The 12,081-nt window shown below is 44.1% G+C and overlaps 1 long non-coding RNA gene across 1 annotated transcript; it reads right to left on the bottom strand.

Moving 5' to 3' along the window:
* Positions 1-1,624: 1,624 nt before the first annotated feature.
* Positions 1,625-7,012, bottom strand: LOC310851989. The gene is made up of 2 exons (XR_014567937.1): positions 6,945-7,012; positions 1,625-1,768 (listed from the first exon to the last, which is right to left on the bottom strand). It is a non-coding gene; the product is annotated as an uncharacterized lncRNA (long non-coding RNA).
* Between the last annotated feature and the right edge of the window lie 5,069 nt (positions 7,013-12,081).

Here is a 12,081-nt window from a genome sequence, read left to right as displayed (position 1 = left end):
GTCATGGTGTTCCATTGTGCCAGAAGCAGTTTAGTCATGCTGGTCACATGAGCCGGAAAGCTGTCTGTGGACAAACGCCAGCTCCCTCGGCCTGAAAGCAAGTTGAGACCCACACCCCATAGTTGCCTTTGACTGGATGTAACCATCCAGGGGTCCTTTACATTTTTACCATCCATTCGTCCGTCCATCCATCCATCCATCCATCCATCTACATTCACACCAATACAGAGTCATATATTACAAACACCCCAGTTCATCATCATCTCACATCAGTCTCTCGCTTCACCACCCCTCTCTCCATTTCTCATTTTCATACTAATTCACACACACATTCATAGAATCATAGATTTGTAGGGTTGGAAGGGACCATTGGGGTTTCTAGCTCAATCCCCTGCAATGCAGGAATCTGGAGCTTGAACCCACACCCCTGAGATTAAGAGTCTCATGCTCTATTGACTGAGCATCATCCATTTACATCCCATGCTTTCTTTCCCTCCCATTCACATAATCACATAATTCCCACTCACATTCTCTTTTCCTTCCATGATGGGTGAGGGAATCAAAGCTTCATTTCTCCCCTCCCCCAGCCTAGCAAGGAAATAAAGTGAGATGCTAGGGCAAAAACAGAATGATCTGTTTCTCCACTGGCATCCTAGAAGCAGAAAAAGAGGCATCTCTTTCTCTAAGCCAGTGTGGTGTAGTGGTTAAGAGCGGTAGTCTTGTAATCTGGGGAACTGGGTTCGAGTCTCCGCTCCTCCACATGCAGCTGCTGGGTGACCTTGGGCTAGTCACACTTCTTTGAAGTCTCTCAGCCCCACTTACCTCACAGAGTGTTTGTTGTGGGGGAGGAAGGGAAAGGAGAATGTTAGCCGCTTTGAGACTCCTGAAGGGGAGTGAAAGGCGGGATATCAAATCCAAACTCTTCTTCTTCTTCTTCTTAAGCTTAGCAGGGAAGAAAAGCGATCTGCTGGAGCAAGAATAAGGCAACCTATTTCTCCATAGGCAGCTCAGTTGCCATGTCGGCTGGTACTTGATCAAAAGGAGATTTGGAAGATGCTTGGGGGGGCGGGTGGCATTGGGGGCACACAGAGTAAGTCAATGGCTGAATGAGTCTTTATTGTATTGAAGGGAATGGACCGAACCGAACCAGGGCGTTTTCTGAATCGAGTTGCTTATGGATTTCAATTCCTGCACACTTACTTGACTTAATAAACATGCATAGCATCAAGCCATTAGCAGCTTCTGACTTCAATGCAACTAGAAGGCTGTAGTGCAAGTAATTTGTCTACCAGAGTAGCTCTTCTTGAGATACCACCCAACCTACCTAGTAGGTGGATTGCATTAGCAGAGCCTTCACACATATTAAATATGGACTCCAATTGCATGGGCTCCAGTTCATATTAAAGGTGCAGGGTGACAGCAGAAATATAGATGAGCTGAAGGTTTTCTTCAGTGCCCACCACATGTAAAGGAAACATGTTGGGACTGTATGTGAATAAGACCTGTATCGTGGCATAACCCGGCCAAGCAAGAAGATGGATCAGGTCTCCTAACATCATTCAGCCAACAGCCTGAGAGTAATGAACATTAAAGATCTAGGCAGGAGGCCTAAAGAGTCAAACGGTGATTTAGGTCCTGAGAGGACAATATTATTGCAATATCTCTCTTGTGCTCTCCCTTTACACTTTCTTTGACTTTTCCACATTTCTGCATGCTTTCTTCTAGTACATCTTTCCATGTTTTCTTGCTCATTGCTCTTCACAGTCCTCTGAAAGAATAAAATGAACGAGACATCGGGGAAGGCTGTCTGAATTGCCTGTTTGGGGAAATGACCCATATGAGCTGGGAGAAAGGGACCAATTTACATCAGTCTAGAAAGATGTGGTTTAGGAGCAAATTGAAGTGTTACTAGAAGTTTTAGAGCAAATTATATATATATATATATATATATCCTGGAAGTCAAGTCCAAATGAAGAAAACAGAAGAGAGCATAAACTCTGGCAAGTTAAATGAAGGGGTGGGGGAAAACCTATAAAAAAGCTGGTCAAGAGGGAATTTTTTGGTGTAACCAGCTAAAAAAAGACATAAAAATGAACAATACGATTTTCCCCCGTAAATAAAAAAAAGCTGAATGCAGGAAACTTGCCAGAGAGTCAATGAGACTAGTAGACCACTCAAACACTGAAGAAAACGAAAACAAGTTGTTTCTGCATAGGATACCAGTATGTTTATATCCTATTTTTCTGTTATATTTACAGAACTTATGCCTGATCATTTCCATGTCCGTGCTAATCACCATGCTAATTTAAGAGGAATTAACTAAACTTGTCACCAAAATGAAATATTAAATATTATGAGTGGTATCCAAGGCTTGCACAAGCTGCTTTCCCTTTATTTTCCCAAATTCTTTGCTCCCACGGTACTATTCCTCCCACACCTCCATGTTCTTTCTTTAGGATCCCTGTGTAGGTTGTTGTGAGGATAAAAATGGTGGGAGACAACTATATATGCTACCTTGAGCAACTTGGGGGTGGGGGGGGAATGTGAATGCAATAGATAAATAAATTTGTAAAACCCTGCTACCTCGGATAACTGAGCTTGCGCTTGGCAGAAAACATTCACTTGATACTCTGCAACTTCATATTGGTAAGCTTGACTTCTGCCACAGGCACCAAACAAACGGTTATGGATTTTGGGAAATGCAAAGGCTAACAGCAAAGAAACTGCAAAGCAATAACCTTGCAATATACACCTGATGTGATTTTCACAATGCTTTCCAACCAGTTAAACCAATGTTCCCCAACCTGGTAGATACTGTCCAGATGTTTTGAACTACAACTCCCATGATCCCTGACCATTGACTGTGGTGGCAGGTGGTGATGGAATCTGGAGTCCAAAACCTTTGCAAGGCCCGAGGATGGAAGGCTTAAGTTGAAGACTTACATCTCTAAAATCCAGAAGCCCCAAAAAGAACAAGACAAGTTTTCAATGTCAACTTTTAAAAGAGAAAACAACAACCAAGAGTCCCATGGCCTCCAGTTCGACCAAGTGGGCTTTAGTCCACAAACTCTTATGCCTCAATGAATATGTTAGTCTTTAAGATGCCAAAGGACTCTATTGTTTTTGCTATAATAGACTAACATAGCTATGCTTCTGTAAATCATGTTAAAGTTGTTTCATGGAAGTCTAACTTCTTATGGCAAACAAAGACATCCAGTAATTCATTTGAGTGGAAGACCGGGGGAAGGGAAGCCTGTCAGTAAGGTATCATACCTTGATAAATGCCAACATTATGAAATACAAATGAGGAAATATGCTTTCTGCTCCGCCAACCCACCAATTTCCCTCTACACTATGGCAATTGCCCCTAAACCAAGCAAAGCAAATGCTTTTTAGCTCTCTGTTTCCACCCAACACCACAGTATGTTGAAAACACAAATTCTAGGCAGGAGAACTGTCATAAAAAAATGGTCTCCAGCCCAAACCCAGAGATTTGGTCAGTTTGTGCCTGTCATCCCTGGAAAATGCTGATTCATTATGATGGTTGGTTCTGATAGCTTCAGTTCCAGCTGCCAACAAACACCTCTTCTGATATGAAAGGTCAGTGAACAAAGAAAGGAGTGTGAGCAGCAACTCAGCAAATTATTATCATCAATATTATAAGCAATAACTATACATTTATGGATCACCTTGTATATGTGCATCAAAACGATTTACAAATATAGAAGTTGGGTGCTACGCCACTCTCTGCCAAGTGATAGCAAGGTTTCACGGGGTTCCAGGTGAATACCTAGAGTTTGTGCACCTTTGGAGAATTGAAGGTGTGGTGTGGTCATGTTAATGTGTCTATCCAGGACTTTTAAAAAGTCAGAACTTGCCAGAACTCAGTTCTGGCACCTCTCAGGTGGGTGCTATTGCAATTCTAGGAGAATGAGGGAGGTGTTTATGGTGGTAAGTTCCAGCACCTCTTTTTCTATAAAAATAGCACTGCCTCTATCCCAGGTGAGGCACTTGCTTGGAAAGAAGCTCAGCTTGTATTTTTCCACTGGCCTTCAAACTTCCTTTCAATACTACAAATAATCAAAATCCTACCATTTATTAATTTCTAGGATTTATGGAGTTTCCCCCATCTATAACTCTCTCTCTCTCTCTCTCTCTCTCTCTCTCCCTCCCTCCCTCCCTCCTTCTCTCTCTCTCTCTGTATATATATATATATATATTTGCTTTCGTAGATTTTCACGGGTACAGGAATGCAGGTTTTGGTGTCCTCGGGTGTCTTCCCGTGTAAAAGTTGGGGTGTCTAGGCGACGTTTCGACGAGGTCTCACTCGTCATCTTCAGGCTGGTGCTTTCGGCTTCTTGTTACTGGAACAGAGCTCTGTTCCAGTAACAAGAAGCCGAAAGCACCAGCCTGAAGATGACGAGTGAGACCTCGTCGAAACGTCGCCTAGACACCCCAACTTTTACACGGGAAGACACCCGAGGACACCAAAACCTGCATATATATATATATATATATATATATATATATATATCTGAAGACAGGTTTTAAAACAATACAAAATGAACATCTAAGGCAGAGACCTTTTCATCCAGCTGGAAAAGCTTGTTGAAACACAAAAATGTCCTCGATTGTTTCCAGAGTATATATCCATATATTCATCATATTTCAGAACACCTCCTCACTTTTCTACAAACATGCACTCTGGTAACAAAGACAGCAATTGTCTTCCTCTTTCTGCGCTGCTGTTTGAAAGCACATCCTCTATGAATCCAATCCACTGTGTTTTTAATTCCCTTTCAGAAATGCCTAAAGAAACCTGAATTTACTTTCCAAGATTTAATTAGCCAGTTCCTCTGTATTGTGTGTGTGTATACACACACACACACAAGCTCAAAAAAGGCTGGGAAACACAAATGAAGAATGCGTGGGTTTTGGCTGAGAGATTAGCCATGCTTTAGTAATCTAGTGTGCCAAACTGTTTCTTATTAATGGATCATGCAAGCTCTCCCCCAGCAGCCCCCCCGCCCCGCCCCACCCCACCAAGTCTGCCACTTTCCCAACATATCAATAGCAAATGTTCTGTGAAACGCAACTTTTTCTGATGGAGCCCACCCTGACTTTTATTGTGTGATCTTAAGCCGCCATCAAACGTTAATATCAGACGGCGAGGAGGCTTTCTGTTGCTGTTAAAGGAAACAATTCTCTTTCTTTTATAAAACACACACACACAAACTCTTAGAACATACAGTTTAACCAGTGCTTTCCCCCCTGGGGGTACTCGAGGGTATGCAGTACCAGCACCTTTTTTCTAGAAGAAAAGCACTGAGTTTAACACAAAAAGTAGCTAGATTTGTTCTGGGAAAGAACACAAAAGGATATTGTGCAAGGCCTGCGGACAAGCCCCTCGTTGCTGCAGCACTTTGCCGTAGACAGTTGTTGTCTTCATTGAAACACATACGGTTTTTCCCCAGTATAAGCAAAGTAGGTTTTATTCAAGTTCTACTCAGAGGAGACCCACTGCAATTAGTGAACCTCATCTAATACAGTGGACGCTCGGGTTGCGAAAGTCATCCGTGCGGGATGCATGTTTGCAACCCGCAGCAGCACGTCTGCACACACGCGGGTTGCAATTCGGTGCTTCTGCACATGCACAAAGCACGATTTAGCGCTTCTGCACATGTGCAACTGCCGAAACCTGGAAGTAACCCGTTCCGGTACTTCCAGGTTTTGGCAGGTCCGTAACCCAAAAAAATGCAACCTGAAGTGTCTGTAACCCGAGGTATGACTGTAACGTGCATTAGCTTCACTCTGAGTCTACTCTGAGTAGGACTACAGTTGAATACCACACACATTGATACTGAAATGTTTGGAGGTGGCTTGCAGAAGGGGCATCTAGAAGCACTTAGCACTGGCTACTAATTTAAAGGTAAAGGGACCCCTGACCATTAGGTCCAGTCGTGACCGACTCTGGGGTTGTGGCGCTCATCTTGCTTTACTGGCCGAGGGAGCCGGCGTACAGCTTCCGGGTCATGTGGCCAGCATGACTAAGCCGCTTCTGGCGAACCAGAGCAGCGCACAGAAATGCCGTTTACCTTCCTGCCGGAGCGGTACCTATTTATCTACTTGCACTTTGACGTGCTTTTGAACTGCTAGGTTGGCAGGAGCAGGGACAGAGCAACGGGAGCTCACCCCGTTGCGGGGATTCGAACCGCCAACCTTCTGATCGGCAAATCCTAGGCTCTGTGGTTTAACCCACAGCACCACCCGCGTTCTTGTGTTAAACAACTTGGTTCCTTAAGGACTGCTTGATTCCTTATGTCCTGCCTTGATTGCTGAGGTCTTCTGGTGGGGTACTTTTGGTACTCTCACTTGGTCCTGTAGTTCAGCTGGCCTTTACTAGGGCCAAGCTTTCAGTGTGGCATGCTCTGCCCTGTGGAACTCCTTGCCAATAGAAGCTTTGCTGTCTGATAACACGTTGCTTTCTCTTTTGTGTTAAAGCAAGAGTGGGGAAACCTTGGCCCACCAGGTGCTGTTGGACTGCAAATCGGACTACAATTTTGCCTCAGCCGTTGGCTATGGTTGCCAGGGCTGATGAGAATTATACTTCTCATCTGGAGAGCCAAAGGTCCTCTGGCATGAAATACTAAGTACCCATTTTCACTATACATTTAAACTAGCATCATACCACTTTAAAAGGTCATGGCTTCTCCCAAAGAGTCCTGGGAACTGTAGCTTTTTCAGGATGCTAAGAGTCATGGTTGTTTTTATTAATATGCATGTATTATAGTTTTTTTAACATACTGATTTTAATAAACTTGTATTTTAGTTGGCTGTAAATCACATTAATGTTCTTGAATAATTGGTGGTAAATATATATGGATAGATTGCTTCCATGGCAATCTATATTCTATTAAGAGGGACAGAAAATGTGCAAATCTTACCCATTTCCTTTTCCTTGTTCAGATAGCTAGGTAATACATCAGACAGGAATTAGCTGCCGACATCCCACCGAAAGACAAATTAGGAATGTCTGCCTACTATGATAAATCCAGACCGCCTCCTTGAGAAATGTTAACTGAAATGTTTGTGACAAGTGCAGGGGAAACGGATTCCAAGGTATAACATCCAAGCGACTGTCAAAGACTATGGTTAATCAGACTGGCAACTTTAAAGTAAAATGGGGTTCAAAAGGGATTTGCTTAGCAGAGGCTAATGGTTTTTCTAAAGGAATGATCTGAATGACATGGTGTACCCTGACATTCCCAGTAGGAGGGCCATCATGTGTTCTGCTTTACAGAGGCCATCATCTATTTTGAGGACTGTTTGAGGACAGCATCCTGCTTAAAGGGCTTCCTAGCCCAGGTTCAGTTTAAAGATAGGTTAAGGGAGACCAGAAGATGCCCATGAACAGCAGAATGATGAAGCACTCCGATCACCAGGTCAGTCTTCCGGTCTATGCCATTTTATTCTTTTTAAATTACAGGAATTATTTCAGAAATCACACCCATCTATACAAATTAGCACATGCAGATGGCATGCAAAACTGTGTCCATTTTTGCCCTCTTTTATATCATGCATTTCCTCTTTTTTGCCCTAATCGTCCATCAGACCTGTCCAGTTGAACAACCATTTTTCATAGCATTCCCTCTTAACTATCTTCTGGCAGGTCCAGTGATGTTGACTGTTTTTATGAATGGCTTGGCTCTGAGAGAGCTGACTTCCCAAGCCTGGAAGAAAACGTAATTTAGTATCCAGCTGCTTATGGCTTCTTCATTCATGCTCCCAGAAAGAGATGGCAGGAGTGGTAATCTAGCGAGTTGGAATCATTCCATTAAGGACTCATGAAAGAGCTTATTGCTGCAGAACAATGGTTGCCAACATGTGACCATCCATATGTTGTTGGGCTGTAACTCCCATAATCCCTAAGCATTTGCCATGCTGGTTGGGGCTGATGGCAGTAAGAATTCAACAATGAAGGGCACCATATTGGCCACATTTGTTGTTGGATAAGGAAACAGCTTATAATCATGGAATGAAAATGGTGCTATGAAACACCTCCCAGGGACCAGGACAAATCATTTTGTGGACAAATATGACCCATTAGCTAGCCATGCTTTATTTGGATTGGGTTATACTTGTCAGATTTCTTAACTTTATTCATTTTGTTTTACAAGGAAGCAACAGAACACTACAATGTAGCATTTTTTAAAAACACCCCAGGCTCCTTATTTAAAAGTGACTAAAATCATCTAAAATTCTGTCATTAAACAAATTACTAAATCTCTCTACATACTGTAAGAGGGTTCTTCAAATTTTCTTATTATTTTATTGGTTGGTTGGTTGGTTGGTTGTGTATTTATAATATGGTGCCTCAGTGAAAGTCATTCTACTCTGCTTGGTTGCTCAGCAGCACTTCTGCCCCTATAGGCTAGTTTTTAACATTAACAAAAATAACCCTTAACTTGCAGACTGAATGATCTCTGCTGTGGCACTTCCAACAATCCTGTGGAGCTTCAGTGAGACTGGGGAAATGTTTGCTGGAAAGGGAAAAAAAGCACCACCAGCTTTTTCCTTGTGAATGATAAAGTAAGTGAAACCCTGAATCCATTGGAAATTTAAAGAAATCCTCAATTGTCCTGAGAATGAGGCAGGATAATGGAAGCCTTTTTCCTGCAGTAGAGGGAACCTTTTGAGAAAATGATAGGATAGATTTCAGCATAGCAGTAGCCCCAGCCAGTAAGGCCAATAGTCAGGGATGAATGGAGCTGAAGTCCAATAGCATTTGGAGGCCCAAAGGTTCCCCTGTCCTGAGATAGAGCCTATATAGCTCAGTCGGTAGAGCATGAGACTCTTAATCTCAGGGTGATGGGTTTGAGCCCCACATTGGGCAAAAACATTCCTGCATTGCAGGGGGTTGGACTCGATAATCCTTGTAGCCCCTTCCAAATCTACAATTCTATGAGTCTATGACTGTAAACAATTAGTGCTTTCTCCCCACTAGCAGAGAGGAAAAACTATGAACATACAGTTGCATATTTTTAGACTGCACACACATGAAGATGCTGGCACATGTTGGATATGGGGGGGCAGCTATGTCTGATTGACTCAAGATGTTCCTTTCTCCCTTCTTTATTACCTGTTGGTATATAACAATATTTCCTAAAAGTTATCTATGAGCTGCATATGCTTGGACTGCTAGCAGAAGTTTTGAGCCAGAGCCCACATTCCAAACACCCCAGAGTAGAAACGATCTGATAGAAGCAATCTAATGGGGCTGTTTAGATCTTGTTCTTGCATTTCATCCATCACTGCTGGCTGCCTTACAAATGCATCTCAGCCCAGGAAGACACATCCCATGCATGCATAATTAACACGGACTTTCAGACAAATGAGTCAAAGTCTACCTGGTTGGAAGTACCCATCCATTTCCATCTGAAGCCCATTATCTCCCATTTTCAAAGCGTCTCATCATATGGAGGCACTGTGGAATGATCTTGAACATCTGAGCAGAGCAGCTGCCCGGTCATTCCTCAAAGTTAAATGTGCAACTGCCCTGATTGTATAGTCAAGAAAAGAAATTGGGGTCCAATTTCCACAGAGGAAGAGGTGTGAAGGTAGATCACTGCCATCAGGTAACCAGTGTAAACCTCCAAAATCATGGAAGTGGAGAGGGGGCGGACCTGGTCCAGCCAAGGATCTGCTGGATCCTAAGCCTGTCCAGGTAACGGCAATGGACTTGATCTAGGTTCATCTGCTGCACTAGCCTGGAGATGGCACAGCACAGAATGAGGGGGAAACATTCTGGTTGGCACTAGCAACAGAATTTTGATTGTGGTGGTAGCTCTGCCACTCCACTCCACTTCTCCCAGTTGGAAGTTAGAATTGCTTCTAAAGTTACCTAATTGCTCCATTAGCAGAGACGAAGCAAAATAAGCTGCAACAATGAACGTATGGAGGATACTCATCCATCACCCTTTCTGCTGCTACTCATTGTGTGTAAACAGAGGGAATTGCCACCTTCATATCTAGTTTGACTTTCAGTATCATTAATATAGAGTACTTATTTTCTGATGAATTGGTTGTGGCCCATTGTGACACCAACAGAAGTGCCTTTTATAAGGAGGTGTGCAGCTGCAAGGATAGTAGATCTACTCTAAAGTTGAAAACCATAAGACGGTGCCTGAGAATTATGAGACAGCTTTTGAAAACACATCAAAATAATGTGATTCAGCTTTGCTCTACAGCCATGAAGACTAAAGACTTGTGTTGCTTTTAAAAAAAGAAAGAAATGAAATGACATTTTACAGGATTGTAATTTAAAGCAGGCTTAGGGGGTCTTTTTCCTAACAAGGGCCATTAAGCCACATTAAAATCAATTGGGGGCCACACAGTCAGTCAGGGCCTGGCTGGCTTTGATGTACACCACTGACAGGGTCAGCTGGTTCATTTTGCATCTTCAAAGCTCTCCTCAGGCTTTCACCGCCCTCCCTCCCTATCATCCCATCCACCTTGTTCCCTCTCTCTCCTTCCCACCTCAAGCAGGACTCGGGGCAATCCAGGCATTTGAACGAGCAAATTGGGCTAGCTGACATTGGACCAACCCACATTTTCAAAGGCATTTCCATCGTCCCACCCAGCCTTTTATTTGGATTTCAGTCATGGAGGGAGAGTACACATGGTTGGGTGTTGTTACCCATTGGAGAGGTGAGTGCCTTTAGGCAGTGGTGACCAATATGCCCTCCTCTAGCCAAGCCTTTCCAGGTTGAAAGGTTGGTGGGGGAGTTAGCACGCATTGGCTTCTCCAAGAACATGCAGAGCATGTTAGACAACAGGAACCAACACACCCTCCTCCCACCCAGCCTTCCTATGGGTTAAGGCTGGATGAGCAGACGAAGCACATGGTGTGACATTGGGATCTGCTGAACACCAAAAGCCAAATGGAATTAGCTGGATAGGACCCAGGCAGAGCCAGCTCCGCCATTGGGCAGACTGAGGAGTTTGCCTCAGGCAGCAGAAGCCCTCAGGCAGCAGCTCTGCCTGCCTTGCCACCTTTCACCTGAAATTGGTGCCAAAGCCAGAACCATTTCTCCACCAGTAGCAGAGGTGGCAGGGTGGGCAAAAAAGGTGGCGGTAGCAGCAAGTATGGGGGCAAGTATCGAAAAGGTGGTGGCAGCAGCAGGACAAGGCAAGGCTCCAATTCACCCCAAGCAGTGAAACGAGATGCACCACCCCTGGGTCATAGGTTCACCACCCTTAACCTAAAATCTTTATTGTGGAAAACCGAATCTGGTCAGCAGACTGAATCCTTGTCTCCCCTACCCACTAAAAAAAAATCCTTCCAGTAGCACCTTAGAGACCAACTAAGTTTGTTATTAGTATGAGCTTCTGTGTGCATGCAGAACTTCAGAAAGTTCATACCAACAACAAACTTAAAGGTAAAGGGACCCCTGACCATTTGGTCCAATCGTGACCGACTCTGGGGTTGTGGCGCTCATCTCGCTTTATTGGCCAAGGGAGCCTCCAGGTCATGTGGCCAGCATGACTAAGCCACTTCTGGCGAACCAGAACAGCACACAGAAACGCCGTTTACATTCCCGCCGGAGCGGTACCTATTTATCTACTTGCACTTTGACGTGCTTTCACACTGCTAGGTTGGCAGGAGCAGGGACCAAGCAACGGGAGCTCACCCCGTTGTGGGGATTCGAACCGCCAACCTTCCGATTGGCAAGTCCTAGGCTCTGTGGTTTAACCCACAACGCCACCCGCATCCCTAATAACAAACTTAGTTGGTCTCTAAGGTGCTACTGGAAGGATTTTTTTTTAATTTTGTTTTGACTATGGCAGACCAACATGGCTACCTACCTGTAACTCCCCTACCCACTGTGGGCCATGCTTGACAGGTGGGCAGAGTCACCCACCTGTCAGTCACCAAAGATCATTGTCACATCAGGCGACTCCTTTTTGTCCACACAGTTTGCAATCAAACTGTGCAGGCAAAGCTACAGCCCGTGAAGATAAGTGCTGTGCATGTGACTTTGCAGACTCCAGCCATCAGCCGATCATCAAATCTTGCATAGT

The sequence above is a fragment of the Podarcis gaigeae genome (assembly GCF_964106915.1).
Source record: "Podarcis gaigeae genome assembly, chromosome: 9".
Classification (NCBI taxonomy): Eukaryota; Metazoa; Chordata; class Lepidosauria; order Squamata; family Lacertidae; genus Podarcis; species Podarcis gaigeae.
The sequence above is the reverse complement of the archived record's forward strand: the minus strand, read 5'-3'. Positions and strand labels throughout refer to the sequence as shown.